This window comes from Bos indicus x Bos taurus, chromosome 4 (assembly GCF_003369695.1).
Source record: "Bos indicus x Bos taurus breed Angus x Brahman F1 hybrid chromosome 4, Bos_hybrid_MaternalHap_v2.0, whole genome shotgun sequence".
Lineage (NCBI taxonomy): Eukaryota > Metazoa > Chordata > Mammalia > Artiodactyla > Bovidae > Bos > Bos indicus x Bos taurus.
Genome location: NC_040079.1, coordinates 93,719,744 through 93,736,458, shown reverse-complemented (window position 1 = coordinate 93,736,458; position 16,715 = coordinate 93,719,744).

The window sequence follows — 16,715 nt, the reverse complement described above, 5'->3', positions numbered from 1 at the left end:
TGGGATTCTCCAAGCAAGAATACTGGAGTGGGTTTCCATTTCCTTCTCCAATGTGTGAAAGTGAAAAGTGAAAGTGCATAAATACTCTCCACATATATACATCTGATAACAACAGACTGAATTATGGAAAGACATATACAACAGAGCCTGCTGTTACATAAGTTGCAACTGTCAATCGGCCTTGAGCATATGCCCACCTACATTCCCTTTCATTGACTGGTGGCGGATACAAGCCCTGTTTCGCATGGGGCACAACCATAAGGAAGGGATGGGAAGAATAAACAGAGGGAAGGCAAAAGGGATGAGGAGGACAACTACTCTGGGGTCAGCCTGCTCCCGTGTCTTGGGAGTATCTATCAAATAAAAGATCTGTCTGCTTGAGCTGAACTGAGCTGTAACTTGTCTATTGTTTTAAACCTTTTAGTCCATTGTTCCAATTTTTTGTCGAAAGGAGACAAGAACTGAGGAAGAAAAATAAACCAACCTGACACTGTTAAGTATGCAGCTTGCCCCTGTTGTCTTTTCTTGATCAGTAAAATGAAATCAATAAATATTTCTTTGTTGAGGCAAAGACAAAGCTGCTGAAAGAAATCTACCTCAAAATATAATGTGTGTGTGTGTGTGTGTGTGTGTTTAAAGGCAGTGACTTAGAGGTTTATGTCTCTCCTTCTTGTGGATCCATTTTAAGGTGGGCATTTCCACTCCTCTAATGCATTTAGGAACATGAATTCCTTCCATCCTGGAGGCCCTCTTCCACCTTTACGAGGGCACAGCTGGCTCTCAGCAAATCCAGCCAGCCTGCATGAAAAGAAGCAGGAAAAGAGCAAGTCCAGGACAAGCAATTTTGTGTCACACACACAAAGGCTGTGTGCTCTTGGCCTTACCTTCTACTGATCACATGACTTGTTCTCGCCAGTAGGACGTGAGTGGAGGAGCAGGGGAAACTGACAAATGTGATCGTGAACAGGGAGGCCACGAGCCCAGGAAAAAGGGGAGAATGGGATTTTTGAGAGTGAATATCTATTAGATATGAGAAATACCAACATTAAAGTGAGAGGTAAAGATTAGAGAAGATCATGTTTTTAAAGTGCTGTTCTGTGCTCAGTTGCTCAGTCATGTCCGATTCTTTGCGACCCTATGGGCTGTAGCCTGCCAGGCTTCTCTGTCCATGGAATTTTCCAGGCAAGGATACTGGAGTGAGTTGCCATTTCCTTCTCCAAGGGATCTTCCTGACCCTAGGATCAAACCTGCATCTCGTGTGTCTCTTGCATTGGCAGGTAGACAGACGCTTTACCACTGTACCACCTGGGAAGTCCAATATAGAGTATTACTAGGGGCTTAACACTCAAAAAATAAAGTCCAATATCAGATCAGATCAGATCAGTCACTCAGTTGTGTCCAACTCTTTGCGACCCCATGAATCGCAGCACGCCAGGCCTCCTTGTCCATCACCAACTCCCGGAGTTCACTCAGACTCACGTCCATTGAGTTAGTGGGGCCATCCAGCCATCTCATCCTCTGTCGTCCCCTTCTCCTACTGCTCCCAATCCCTCCCAGCATCAGAGTCTTTTTCAATGAGTCAACTCTTCACATGAGGTGGCCCAAGTACTGGAGTTTCAGCTTTAGCATCATTCCTTCCAAAGAAATCCCAGGGCTGATCTCCTTCAGAATGGACTGGTTGGATCTCCTTGCAGTCCAAGGGACTCTCAAGAGTCTTCTCCAACACCACAGTTCAAAAGCATCAATTCTTCAGCATTCAGCCTTCTTCATAGTCCAACTCTCACATCCATACATGACCACAGGAAAAACCATAGCCTTGTCTAGATGAACCTTTATTGGCAAAGTAATGTCTCTGCTTTTGAATATGCTATCTAGGTTGGTCATAACTTTCCTTCCAAGGAGTAAGCGTCTTTTGCTTTCATGGCTGCAGTCACCATCTGCAGTGAGTATTACTAAGGGCTTAACACTCAAAGAATAAAGACTCTCTCTTACCGTTATTTATGTTCTTCTTAAGGGATTGATAATTATTTGAAAAAGAGGAGGGGAAATGAGAAACATGATTCACAGCCCTAAATACAGACATAAGAGGAAAGGGGGAGAGATAGACCGAGTCTGGATATGTCTGAAATTTCAATAACTCTCATTCCCAAATGCCTTAGTTAATAATTGAATGTCACAGTGTAATTTGAGTATGGAATAATTCTCCTAAGATACGTCTCTAAAAACATGACAGGGATGAGGAGTCATTCCTTTTTGGTTATGTGAACCATGACTTGGTCTTTTTGTTTCTAACACAGTTCTTTGGAAATTATAAGTGATAGATATTTACTAGTTGATAATTTGCTGTTCAACTACATTCAGCCCTGAAAGTCCCAAGGTAATAAACTTAAGAGCAGATTAGATTCTGGCTGAGGCTTTGTCAGTTGAATGGTTCATGCACGAATTTCTGAGGGAGGCTTTGTCCAGATTACCATGACTTCTCTTTCTGTAACCTTGGAGCAGTCTAAGGGTTTGGATGATGTGTTCTGGATAAAGGATGTGAAATGTCTGAGTCGGACAAAACCCATTAAAAAATCTGTAAAGTATTATTGTGTGTGAAAGTCAGAAAAAATAAAAATTAGGGTAGTTGTTTGGCAAAAACAGAAAGTTCTGTGGGAAATAAAATCCACAAATGACTTCTATTTGAATAACTATGCTTAAAATTTTAAAAATCAACCCCATTTGTTGTAACTTAAAAAACTCTCAATGCTTATTTTAAGAACAAAACAAGACATACATATTACAGCTATAGGAAACATACAAAAAGTCACAGAGGCATTCTTTCTGGTTGATGTATAAATATAGAGATTATTTTTCTAGTGTTCTCTATCCTGAAGAAGAAAATTTAAAGGAGGAATTGAAGGCTGGAAAGATTTGATACAAGTAAGACTCAATTCAACCACGCTTTTAAATAAATCTTTGAACTACAAATATTCCAAAAGGTTTTTCATACTGTCTGTAATTAAAATAGCCCAGTAATCCCCCTTAGGTGTCTTGGGGAAGTAGGTACAATGTTGGTTGTTTTTTCAAGTATAAATCTGTACGGTCCCCAAGACAGTGCTGGGAACAGGATTGGAACCTGTAACACGTTCATTCAAGGGCCCAAAACTCATGAAATTCATTGTTCACAGGAACATAATGAGTGCAGAGGACTGACATTTCCTTGCCATTGTTTCTTTCTTTAGTGTTCCCTAGTGCCCCATAGTCTTCCAGGAAACAGCTCCCTGCTCTTTCCTCTTCATGAACATCAAAAGGCTTAGAAGCCATTTGTAGATCTGCTGTGTGTACACTGTGGAGGCTGAAATCAAATCATGTTTCAAGTCCTCAAGTAGGAATTCCGATAGGCAGGGCAGGACTACTCCAGGACATACAGGGGAAGAGCATGGTATTCATTTTCCATACCCAGAAAATTCTTATGTAACCGAATTCCAGTAAGAGATTTGTCTCTTAGATGTGACTCTATATTTCCAGAGCTTGTTGTCTTTATAGTTTATTCAAACACTTTCACACTATAGTTTGGGATCCTTGGCAATGAATTTTGAGTACAGATAACTGGAGAGGAGAGGGGCAGACCAGGAGAATGGAAATTTCCAGCTGTAAATGAAAAGGACTTACTCAGAAAGCCTTATTGTAAAATAATGTTGCTAAACACTCCTTACCTTAGCAATTGTTCTTACTCAAACCTTCTCTGCTCCTCTTCCATAAATTGTTAGCAAAGGTAATTTTGGCCATACAAAGCTCAGTAGTAATATTGGCTCACAAGCATAGGATGTGTTATCTTATCTTATATACACAACCATGATTTAGTTTACCTATGATGAGGGTAAGAGCAATGGAGTAGAAGAGATACTAATAAACCTACAGCTTCATCCTACCTTTCTGAGAAGATTTGAAGACTTTAGGTGAACCGTGTTTAATTTTCTATTTCTCTTTGTCTGTAACTAAGCAGTACAGTGAAACAGAGGGAGAAACTATAACTGATATTTCATTATTACAATAAGATAAATGTGTATTCCTGGTAATTATTTGTATGGAGCCCATGTAAACTGATATTTATGGGAGTTTTTTGGTCATAGGAATGTTTCATCTTAAAAATGAAATCAAATCTGGCTTCAAAAATCTCAATGTTTTCCAGTCACCATAAGATGAGTAAACATATAATCTCTGTGACCCCACGGACTCTAGCTTGCCAGGCTCCTTTGTATGGAGTTCTCCAGGCACAAATACCATTCTCGACGGAATCTCCCCATCCCAGGGATCAAAGCCAGGTCTCCCACATCGCACGCAGATTCTTTACCATCTGAGCTACCAGGGAAGCTCAAACTTATTGTTTTCCAAAATATGCTTCATGAAACACCTGTTCTGAGACATTATTAATAGGGATTACATAAAAACTAGCTAATTTAAACTTCTCAGATGTGCAAAGAGCCACTGTGAAAGTAGTAAAGCAAATGAAACATAAATCCAAGAAAGAGAGATATGGAAATAATAGTGGAACAAGAAACCAGTGAAATTAATACCTATCCAAAGAATTGTGGAACATTTTCAACAATTAGGCTGTGTAGCTTAATGCCTGAACTAAAGGATTCCTTGAAAAGATAGGTAGAGAGGGACTTATTTCAGAACAGGGTGCAATTAATAGCCTCTGTCTAGAAAAAGAGATGCATACCCGAAATCCATGAGTATCTTTAAGTGTGAAAATAGTCTCATGGTACATCTTCCCTAAAAGAAAAATGAGACGAGGAACCTGGGGACCTCACCCAAACTAGGAGGGGAGAGGTTGCTGCCCAGTCACCAAGGAGTCTTCTACACATCAGGAATATGCAAAATCATGCAGACTGACTTTGGAAAATTTGAAGTCATTTTATATATTATCTATAATGTAAAGATGGACAGGGAAGCCTGACGTGCTACAGTCCACAAGGTTTCAAAGAGTCAGACACAACTGAGCGACTGAACTAAACTGATAATCTAAAGGGTTATCTGTCCATTTTTATTTTTCTTTTTTGCTGTGAAAACTGTGCTTAAAAAATAAAGCTTGTTAATAAAAAACAAAAAAAATCCCAGAAAAAAAAGTACACTAAAGTTTCAGATTGGATAATAGTGTATATAACTTTGAAAAGGCACACATTTGAAGCAACTGTTCTCAACCATCTTGTGAGCTGTTCACTTTCTATACACAGGGTTATTACTCTTTAGAGTGGAAGAAATCATTTCTATTTCTTGGAAAATGCAAACTTGGATCATAGAGCCAATGCTATGAATTTTCTAACCATCGGTCTCTTAAAGGCAACAATCACAGGGAAAAACAAGAACTGCATAGGTCCTCATCGTGGCAGCCTGAACAAAAGTCCTATCAAAACATACCATTCTTCTCTAGTCCCCAGGACAGCCCTGTAGGAAATATACAAAACTTCTATCTTTGGATGGTGATTATGCTTCCTTTTCTACATTGTTCTGTAGTTTGCAAACTTGGTTTGATGATTATTTATGTTTTTCTTTTGGAAAGGTGAAAATAATGCCTTACTTTTTACAATCAGAAACCATGAAATACTTACAGATATATTTTGAAAAAAATTTTTTTCTAATAATTTTCTACCAAGGCAAAAAAAAAGAAAGGGACCAAAGGAAGTTTTACCCTAGACATGTTCAAAATGTAGAGCAAAGAAATTTAGCTAACTTATAGTCATAACTTTGACAAGATGGGGACCTAGGTATTGTTCAGACATGTTAAGACACCTTGAAAGATATGATATTTCAAAAAAAACCCAACTTTTATTTGGTCTTTTAGTCAATGTCACCTAGGGTTTTATGCTTGACTGCCTCTTTCTACAGCTATGCTATTTAGTAGAAATTCTCCACGCAACAGTCTTATCAAAATCAGTTACCTCTAAATATTACAGTGTTCTTCATTTCAAATACCTATTCTTTTTTTCTTTAAAAACATGTTCAAGGTCACAATGAGTGCCCCGAAATCCTTTCAGTATGTCGTGAGAAAAAAATGAACCTTTGTACAAGATGATGTGAAAACTCAGATTGCAATGTTGATGAATAGCCCCTTGTGATCTACAGCATGCCTGAGAAAAGAAACCAAACCATCACTTTCTCCTGGCAAGCACTTAACACAGAGCCAGCTTTACAAGTTTAACAGAAATAAATGTCAAAATAAGCACTTGTAAAGAAAATATATATTCTAAACCTTTTGAAGCTCCAACTCTCTGAAAGGTCTTGTCTGTCTCGCGAGATAACTGATGAAATAAGGACACACTCTATGGGGTGGGGCAGGGGAAAGGGGGACACATTTGGAGACCATGCCTCCAACTTTCAGATCTTGAAGGGATGTTTATTTTCCATTTCTTCAGGAACCCTATCTCAGGCATGACCTCAGTTGTATATGCTTCCTTCCATTTGTTTGAAATGATGACTCCACACAAACCCCTATAAACTTCATTCAAAGGAAAAAAGAAAATCTTTCTATGTGGCCAACCGTTTATCTATCCAGCCTAAGCCTACTCCTGGCTCTGCCTTGTCCTCATCAATCTCACCAGACATTGATCCCCTATGCTACACCAAGCACTCTGCTACCTGGGTGCTCTGCCCGCAGTATGCACCCCCTAGGTGTCTGCACTGACATCTTAAACTCTTTCATTTAGTCCTCTTCCTCCGAGAGTACTGACCTTGGTTTCTAAGTCCTCAGAAGACTTTCTCTTCCTTGTCAAACTACACATACCTTCTAGGATAAGATAGAGGGGACGGAGAGCGGGGCATAGTAGAAAGAGTCTGAGCTCTGCATCAGAGACTTATCTTAGAGTCTGTCCTTAGACTTTGGCTCCTCTGTTCACTGGTTACATGACCTTAGATAAACTACTCACCCTCTCTTATCCTCAGTTTCTCACCTACTGTATTTGTGAGTTTGCCTACTTTACAGAGCTGTTAGAGGAATTCAATGGAATACAACCTAAATTGCCTTGAATAGTATCTAGAACATGTGTGTGTGTATGTGTGTGTGTGTGTGTGCATGCACACGCTCAGTTGTATCTGACTCCTTGCAACCTCACGGACTGTAGCCTGCCAGGCTCTTCTGTCCATGGTATTTTTCAGGCAAGAGTACTGGAGTGGGTTGCTGTTTCCTCCTCCAGGGGATCTTCCCAACTAGGGGACTGAATCCATGTCTCCTGAGGCTCCTGCACTTGCACGTGAAATCTTAACCACTGAGCCACCAGCTTGAATACCTTGAACATGGGAAGCAATAAATGGTAGTAATTCTAGGGTCTAAGAAAGAGTTTCCATATCATGTGTTATAGACATATTCAGAACGGTCAAGTGAATTTTTCATGCTCTCTTGTAGGCACGTGAATTAGGTAGCAAGCCTGCTCTTAATGTATTATAATAAAGAAAAAATACATGAAGTACAGTCTAGACAGTGAGTGTTTCTCCTCGTTTTTATAAGCTTCTTTGGAGAAAGCCCCTTTTTGCTCCTCTTTCGGTGTATAAATTAATAGCGTTTTTATCTCATCTTCATCCTTTTCCTTTTGTTTGGTCTCTGCCTTTTGTTAAACTGAGAAATACCAATAAATTCAGATTAGCCATAACTGAATCATGGTTTTCCTTCCTTTGCGCCTTTCCTTCCTCTCCATCTTCTTGTAATTTAAACTTTCCACATCCAAGAGTGAGAAATGTGAGTTCCCCATTTTTCCACAGCTTCAATAAGCAGGCTGGAAAATGTTGTAATGGGTTGCTTGAATCAATGAATTTTAATGGCTTGCCACATCCTCTTGAAGATTTTCACATTTAGCTCTTTCTCCTCTGTCTTCACCATCTCAGTCCCAATTTAACTGATAATGAATTAAGTCTGCAGGAGCAATATTGAAAAAGCTGTTTCTTAGTCTGCATGCCGGCATGCTAAGCTGCTTCAGTCACCTCTGACTCTTTTGCGGCTGCAAGGACTGTAGTCCACCAGACTCCTCTGTCCAAGGGATTTTCCAGGCAAGAACACTGGAGTGGGTTGCCATCTCCTTCAGGGGATCTTCCCAATCCAGGGATAGAAGCTGCGTCTCCTGCATTAGCAGGCACATTCTCACCACTAGTGCCACCTGGGAAGCCCTACTTCTTAGTTTACATGGTAGCAATTGTGTGCTAAAATTAATTTTATAATATCATTTTTGCACAGTTCTCTCTCATTTCCCTTTGTTTTGAAATAAAAGTTCCTAAGATATTTCTCTCTCTATTCCTAAAGATGTGACAAGGAATCCAGAGTAAACTCTTACCTTACCTGTAAATTCCAATAGGTATGCCATTTTTTCCCCCTATATTTTAATCTTACTCAAAGGCTTTTCTAGAAAAGTTGTACTTTGGACATGTTACGTTTTTGCCAAAGTGTCCAGGCTGTGTTTGCCTCGTGTCAGAAATATGACATGCGAGTTTTCCTTTATCTGTGAGAAAAAGCTGACCTTTTGTGCTTGTTCTACTTCCTGGTGAGTCATCCCTCTCTCTCAGGTTTGTCTCCTCACTCAGAGCCAACAACTTCTCTCATTTCACTGATTCGGCACCTGCCTCTTCTTATCCGGGCTCTTCTTCAAACCCATTATACCAGCTCCATCCCTGAGCCAGTGACTTCTCTGTGTGACCAGTTACTTGTCAAAGCCTCCATTTTTACATATGAAAAAACGAAAATAAAAATAACATTTCACTTATCATTCATACTATTAAATGAAAGAAAATCACAAATGAAAGGTTACTAGCCACGACAATCTTTTCCAGGAAAGAGGTAATGGCCAAATAATGAGAACTTATTTGATCACAAAAATTCATAGGTCACTATTTCTCTTCTATTTTTTTTTCCTCCAAGAATATGCCTTGAAATTATCCAGGATCCATTTTTCTTTCTTTCTAATACAGAGCGACAGAATGGAAAGAAGTAGAAATAAACTTTCTCCAGACTTTTCAAAGCTTACATATGGGTTTAGAGTGGAGAGGGACAAGTCGTTAACAGGTTGTGATTCATTTGCTCAGCCAACATTGACCGAGTGCTATGTTGGTGCTATGTCGCTGCTTCTATAGGACAAAGAAATGTCCCTCTGGGATGTTCCCTCACTTTGTGGAGGTCAGCAGTCCAAGGAGCAGAGCACATATGTTTCCACAAGTTACAGAAAAAGGATACTCGAGGATCCTATGTCTCTATTCACTGATTCTAAGAGCTGAGCTAAGGCTTTTTATAAATAATAGTAGGAAATAATAAGACTCCATTAGGAGAAAGCAGTGATTGCATGTTCTCTTCTATTTAGGTGTATTTTTTAATAAAGTCTGCCTTTGAACTAGGTTTCAGCATCAAGGCTGGTAATTTTTCATGCTTCTTACTTCCCTCTAGTCTAAAATTACTTAGTTTTTTGTTTTTTTCCTTTTGTTTTGATGAGTGTAAAATCCTTGAAGGAAACATACTGTTTATCATGCTTCACAGGAACACATGTGTCTCCACTCTATCAACATTTTTTATTTTTAATAGAAAGATTCTTTTAGAATTAAAGAGTTTTCATTAGGCTCATTGGGCTTCCCACCTGGCACAGTGGTAAAGAATCTGCCTGCTAATGCAAGAGACATAGGAGACTTGGGTTTGATCTGTGGGTTGGGAAGATTCTCTGGAGGAGGAAATAGCAACCCACTCCAATATTCTTGCCTGGAAGATTTTCTGCCTGGAAGATTCCATGGACAGAAGAGCAAAGGGGATTCCTGGGTAGCTCCAAGCCATAATCTGCCTGCAATGCAGGATACCCAGGTTCAATCCCTGGGTCTGGAAGATCCCCTACAGAAGGGCATGGCAACCCACTCCAGTATTCTTGCCTGGAGAATTTCATGGACAGAGGAGCCTGGTGGGCTACAGTCCATGGACTCACAAAGAGTTGGACATTATTGAGTAACTAACACACACACATAAGGCCCAACTAGAAGTTCTTGTTATAATCCAACAGAAGAATGGTAGCATATAAATTATTAGAAGAGGTCATTATTTTCACCTGGAATCTTCCATCCCTCAAGAATGACTATTCCCCCTAGTGAGCATCATCTCATGTTTAAAATGAGTGTATTTTCCACCACTTAATACCTGATGTAACATGAGTGCAATTCATTTGACCTATGAATCATGATATCTATTGCTTACATGTATTTACACCTCTTCTAAAGTTTGGCTTCATGATACAATTAAATGAATGGAATATATTTGCAAAATTTTACAGTGACAAAATACTATTTTGAAAATATAAATAAGTAAATCTTGGGCTTCCCTGGCGGTCCATTGGCTGAGAATCCATCTTGCAATGCAAGGGACACCGGTTCAATCCCTGGTCCGAGAAGATCCCACGTGCTGTGGAGCAACTAAGCCTGTGTCCCACAACTACTGACCCTGCACTCTAGAGTCCAGGAACCACAACAAGAGAAGCTACAGCAATAAGAAGCCCATGTACTGCAATTAGAGAAAAGTACCCGCTGTCCACAACAAGGGAAAGCCCATGCACAGCAGTGAAGACCCAACACAGCCAATAAATAAGTATTTTCAAAAATAAGGAACTCTTAAGGCAAGTGGGATGGTTTCATAGGAAAAGTACTATCTAGAGTTAGAAGACCTGGATTTTGGTTCTAGCTTTCCCACTAGCTAGCTGTGTAACTGGGACAAACCATTTAGTTTCATTTAAATTCAGTGCTTTATCATAAAGACATAAGACTGTATCCTTTCAGGGCTAAAATTCTAAAATGATGGGATTCTAAAATGATCCCTCTTCATGTCTAACTGACCAGCTATCTAAATACATCAACTGCTTAAAATTTTCTGAGCAAGTGAAGAAATGCTTTCCATTTTAAATAATATTTCTGTTGAAGTTGGAAAAAACGTATGAAAACAAAGTGGCTCATAATCTCACTGCTCTGATAACTAACCAAAGACACGTGCAGAGTTTAAAAAGAAATCCAGACACTCAATCCAGATGAATAAAACAAAAAAATGTAAAATAGCTATCACTATCTCTAACAGTCGCCAATTTCACATCCTGAGAGAGAAACATTGTTAACATTTGGCCACAATTCCTTTAAAAATCATGGCACACTGGGAAATATATGTGCTGCTTAAGTACTTCCTAATATAGGCAGATCCTACCATGAAACTGCATGCACATCATATTTTTAAAGGGGAAATCATCATTTTAGAGAACATTTTGAAACATTAGAGTGTTAAAGAGCATCTGCCAAAATGTTTTCAAATGCCTATGCATGACTGCAAATATTTTTTCCTGTCCTATATATAGACAGTGGGTTTCCCAGGTGGCTCAGTAGTAAAGAGTCTGCCTGCCAAGCAGGAGACATGGGTTCAAGCCCTGGGTTGGGAAGTTCCCCTGTAGGAGGAACTGGCAACCCACTCTAGTATTCTTGTCTGGAGAATCTCAAGGGCAGAGGAGCCTGGCAGGCTACAGTCCATGGGGTCAAAGAGTCAGACACTACTTTGCAACTAAACAGCAATGCATATAGATGGTTAAGGACAGAGTTACATTTGGAAACAAGGCAGTGGGTTTTTTCAGATAAGCTTCTCTCTTAAATAGGTACCTGCAGGATTGGGGTTTTTAAAGAGTTTTGAACATAATGTTTAATTTGTGATTCCAAATGACATAAGATTCTTTATTTCCGCCCCCCCCCAAAGTTTAAATGAAACATATAAAGAACAACCTAAAGAACCAGAGACAGAATAAGCTTACTGCTTTACTACCACTAATAGTACAGAGAGTTCTCTGGAAAATGCCTCAAGTGTTCTCTGAAAAGCCAGCGGGGTTTCTGAAAGCTCCACAGGAAGACCTGGGTGGTAACAATAGAAACATCTGTTCTGGAAAACCGACTCCAGAATGAATTACCACTCAAGGGGAGATCAAGCACTCTTTGTACTTCTGGGAAGCCCCAAATTTACCGCCCAGCTCTTTGGCGCTAATTGATAGGGCCCCTGGAGGTAAGGTTTGCAGTTCATGCTAGCAAGATGAGCTCTATGCTGGTCTTAAAGGAAATTAGACTCCCCGATATTTAGCAACTGCAGGATTCACATTCTCAAAGCAAAAAGTAAGTTAAGTCTCCCTTCATGTAAGGAAGTAATGAGAGTGTATTAGCCAGCGTCATTTCCTCAGTCAAACCGACATCAGTACTCAAGTATAATAGCTGTATTAGAAAAATCATCATTAAATACAAAGAAAAATTCTGCTTGAGTGTATTAAAGACCACTAACAAAAAGAACATTCTTTAAAAATCAGTCCACCCCTATATTCATAAACGTATGGCAGTACACTGTCACAAGATCATAAGTTTTAGGGCTAGGTTTCCAGGGTTTAAATTCCAGTTCTGAACCTCATTTGCTATGCTATCTTGGGGAAGTCCTTAGCCTCTCTGTCCCTGAACTTCTTCATCTGAAAAATGGGGATGATAACAGTTGCTGACTCAGAGCTCCCCAGGTGGTAAAGAATCTTCCAGCACAGGAGACATCGGAGACATCAGTTTGATCCCTGGGTCAGGAATATACCCTAATGTAGGAAATGGTAACCCATTCCAGTATTCTTGCCTGGAAAATTCCATGGACAGAGGAGCTTGGAGGGCTACAGTCCGTGGGGTCACAAAGAGCCGGACACAACTGACTGACTGAGCACACACACAGCACACAGTAGCCGGCTCACTGGGTTGTTATTTATATTAAGCACATTAATACATCTAAATCACTTGCCCAGAACAGAGTAAGTGCTATGTAATCACAGCTATTATTTTTATTCTTATTCAATGGGTCTAATCAAGTGCATGGAAAATGTTTGAATAAAAAATAACAAAAATATTTTTAAGTTAAAGAACAATTTATTCAAAAGCAATGTCATTGCTGAGTATTAGCACAAAAATTTAAAAAAAAATTAAGAGTAAAAAAGATCTGTATTCTGCAATTAGACCCTAAAAATATGTGCAAGATATTTTAAAACATTTGTGCACTTAGAAGTCATCCATTTCTGAATCCATTTTCTTTACATAGAAATCATATGCATATAAATAGGAAGACTTACACTAGAAGGGAAATTGTTGAATTAATTAAAAAATAAATTTTATAGCTTTTCCTGGGAATTTCTTAATGAAAAGGCATAAGAAGATAATGAGAAAGGACCAAACAGATGTTAGTTTCCCCTGAAATTTGCCAAACTTTTACAACGTCGTTATGATAGATTTCCACTTGGGTCTCCATAGTTTAAAAGTAAGTGGGACATTTGGATCCTGAAGAGAGCAGAGATGATTAAAGAGTTGGAAAGCCAGGCTTATAAGGAAGGGATCATGGAAATGATGTTGGTTGGCCAAAAGGAGGCAAAGACTGCGGGTGACTTAATTGCAGTCTTGGTGTGTATAACAGGCCTTATAAAGAGGCTAGGGACCAGATGTTGTTCCCAGTGAAAATAGAACGAGATGGAATGGGAGGGAGCACTTGGACTGTGACTTCAGATAAATCTTTTGAAAGTGCAAAAATTTTTTTTTGAAAAGAGCTATTGAGTAGCTAAACCTTTGTTCACTCAGCTAATATTTATTCAATTCTTCCTCTGTCTTAGATACTGTATTAAGTGCTGGGGATTCATTGATAGGTAATCATTCACATGCAGACATAGAAACAGAGTAGGATTTTCTCTTTGCCTGAGAATTGTCCTTGCAGTAGACTTGGCCTATACCTACAGAGTGTAAGGAAAGAAAGACAGCTGAGTAGGGAAGGCAGTCGTGGTGTTTTTTGCATTGTCTCTCACATTTGCACAGAAATGCATGAGTTTCCAGAGATACCATAGAAGGCACTTAGGTGGGCTTCTTGGGTTGACTACCTATCCAAGAGGACTCCCCTGAGGGTAAGGGGAAACAGCAGAATATCTGGTGGGATGTTACCACAGAAGCTGGGAGAGCATTGGGTTGCAAAGGAAAGTGGAATGGATCTTTCAGCTCAGGGAATTACTTAGTCAGCAGGTTCCCCTTATAGGCCCACTACCTAACCAAGATGCTTGCTCCCTGGAAGAAAAGCTATGACAAAGCTAGACAGCATATTAAAAAGCAGAGACATCTCTGCCAACAAAGGTTCGTATAGTCTAAGCTATGATTTTTCCAGTGGTCATGTATGGATGTGAGAGTTGGACCATGAAGAAGGCTGAGCGCCAAAGAATTGATTCTTTCAAATTGTGGTGTTGGAGAAGACTCTTGAGAGGCCCATGGACTGCAAGTAGATCAAACCAAACAATCCTAAAGGAAATCAACCGTGAATATTCATTGGAAGGACTGAGGCTGAAACTGAAGCTCCAATACATTGGCCACCTGATGCAAAGAGGCAACTCACTGGAAAAGACCCTGATGCTGTGAAAGACTGAGGGCAAGAGGAGAAGAGAGTGACAGAGACTGACATGGTTGGATGGTATCACTGAGTCTGAGCAAACTCTTGGAGACAGTAAAGGACAGAGAAGCCTGGTGTGCTACAGTCCATGGGGTTGCAAAGAGTCGGACACGACTTAGTGACTGAACAACAAAAACCTATCCAAGAACTGGTCTTAGAGCCACCTTCCAAATGACTGCCTCCCAGAGGCACCAAAGAAGTCTTGGATTAGCCACAGAAACAACAGCAACCAAGAGACAAAAAGGGACACAGAGGCCAGTGAACTGATATCAATAAAAAGTTTAAGTGTTACTGTCAGATGAAACAAGTTGTCTATTATCTGTCAGTCAGGAAGCTGTGTATGTGTATACCCCTAAGCTTCTCCTTGCTAATAAATGTTCTTAAAGCTCTGTAAGATTTGGATTGGTTTTTCCTACCTCTGGGTCAGCTAGAAAAACTAAATTATATTTTCGTAGCTTTGACTTAAAGTGTATTTGTTGTACTCTAATGATTTGAAACTTGGAAATCAAACCACTTGATTTGCTATTACTCAGAATATTTGAGCAAATGAAATATCATGTTTTCTTTCACAGAAGTTCTCACACTCTGATCAACATGCACACTCGCTACAGTGGAGGCTGTGATGTGTCACCCAGTCTCCCCACTAAGGGCAGAGGCTTGTATTTCCCCAGTTACTTGCAGCTTGGCTTAGAGCTGAGTCCTCTCTGGGAATTTCCTTGAGGTGAAGGGAGTCACCCTCACAGGCTGCATCAGTACTGGGGCAGCTGACTGGGGGAAGGGGGTTGAGGGAGTTGGAAGAGTTGGCCCCTGTGGCCTCAATTTAAGCTATCTCTGAAGGCCCATCAGCTCCAGAGCTCCCCCATGAGACTGACTGAGGCCCTGTTGCAGCTGAATCGCAGCCCAGCCTCTCTGGCTCCCTGCACTCCCTGGTGCTCGGGTTCCAATGAACCCCTTTCATGCAAATCTCTGTTTCTGTTTCTATGTTTTGGGGGATTTGATTTAAGACAAATGAATATATGTAGGAAGTAAGCAACAGATTAATGATCCATGAAAGAATAATACTTTTGGTTATTAAAAAGTGATAATGTGCCAATTTCTAAAATACAAGCTCATCTTCACCTCAGTTCCATTAATGCTAGACTTAATTATTTGATCTACAGTAGGAGAATAGCCAGAGAAGGCAATGGCATCCCACTCCAGTACTCTTGCCTGGAAAATCCCATGGATGGAGGAGCCTGGTGGGCTGCAGTCCATGGGGTCGCTAGGAATCAGACATGACTGAGCGACTTCAGTTTCACTTCTCACTTTCATACATTGGAGAAGGAAATGGCAACCCACTCCAGTGTTCTTGCCTGGAGAATCCCAGGGACGGGGAAGCCTGGTGGGCTGCCGTCTATGGGGTCGCTAGGAGTCAGACACGACTGAACGACTTCAGTTTCACTCTTCGCTTTCATGCATTGGAGAAGGAAATGGCAACCCACTCCAGTGTTCTTGCCTGGAGAATCCCAGGGACAGGGGAGCCTGGTGGGCTACCGTCTATGGTGTCGCACAGAGTCAGACACGACTGAAGCGACTTACTAGCAGCAGCAGGAGAGTAGCAGAGAAACCAATATACTTGCCAACAAACACATCTGCTGACCTCAACCACTACCTCCCAATTAGGGAAAAATGCAGTCCAATTACCATTAGACTAAATAGTATCACAGACTAACAAATACATGACCTGTCCCACCACTCCATCACCTCTTTCTCTCCCAATATCCCCCCAGAAGTCTCTGTAAAGCAAGTGATAATTCATCAGAGCCAGAAGTGGAAAGGCATTGCTCAATAACTTATGAAAGATACCTGGAAAAAGTTCTTCCTTTTATTATGCAAGAAAATGTAGAAATTCTTGTAATAAGAATATTTCATTTAATTTTAAAAACCTCTTCTGTCCATGGAGTTCTCCAAGCAAGATACTGGAGTGAGTTGTCATTTCCTTCTCCAGGGGATCTTCCCCACCCAGGGGTCGAACCCGGGTCTCCTGCAATGCAGGCAGAGTCTTTACTGACTGAGCTACAAGGGAAGCCCAACTTATGAAAGATACCTGAAAAAAGTCCTTCCTTTTATTATGCAAGAGGATGTAGAAATTCTTGTAATAAGAATATTTTATTTAATTTGAAAAACCTTTTCATGAGGATATTTTGCCTGTTTCATTACATAGACAACTGATATTATGAAAATCATATGTGAAAAATGTCATTCTGATACATTGTTCTTC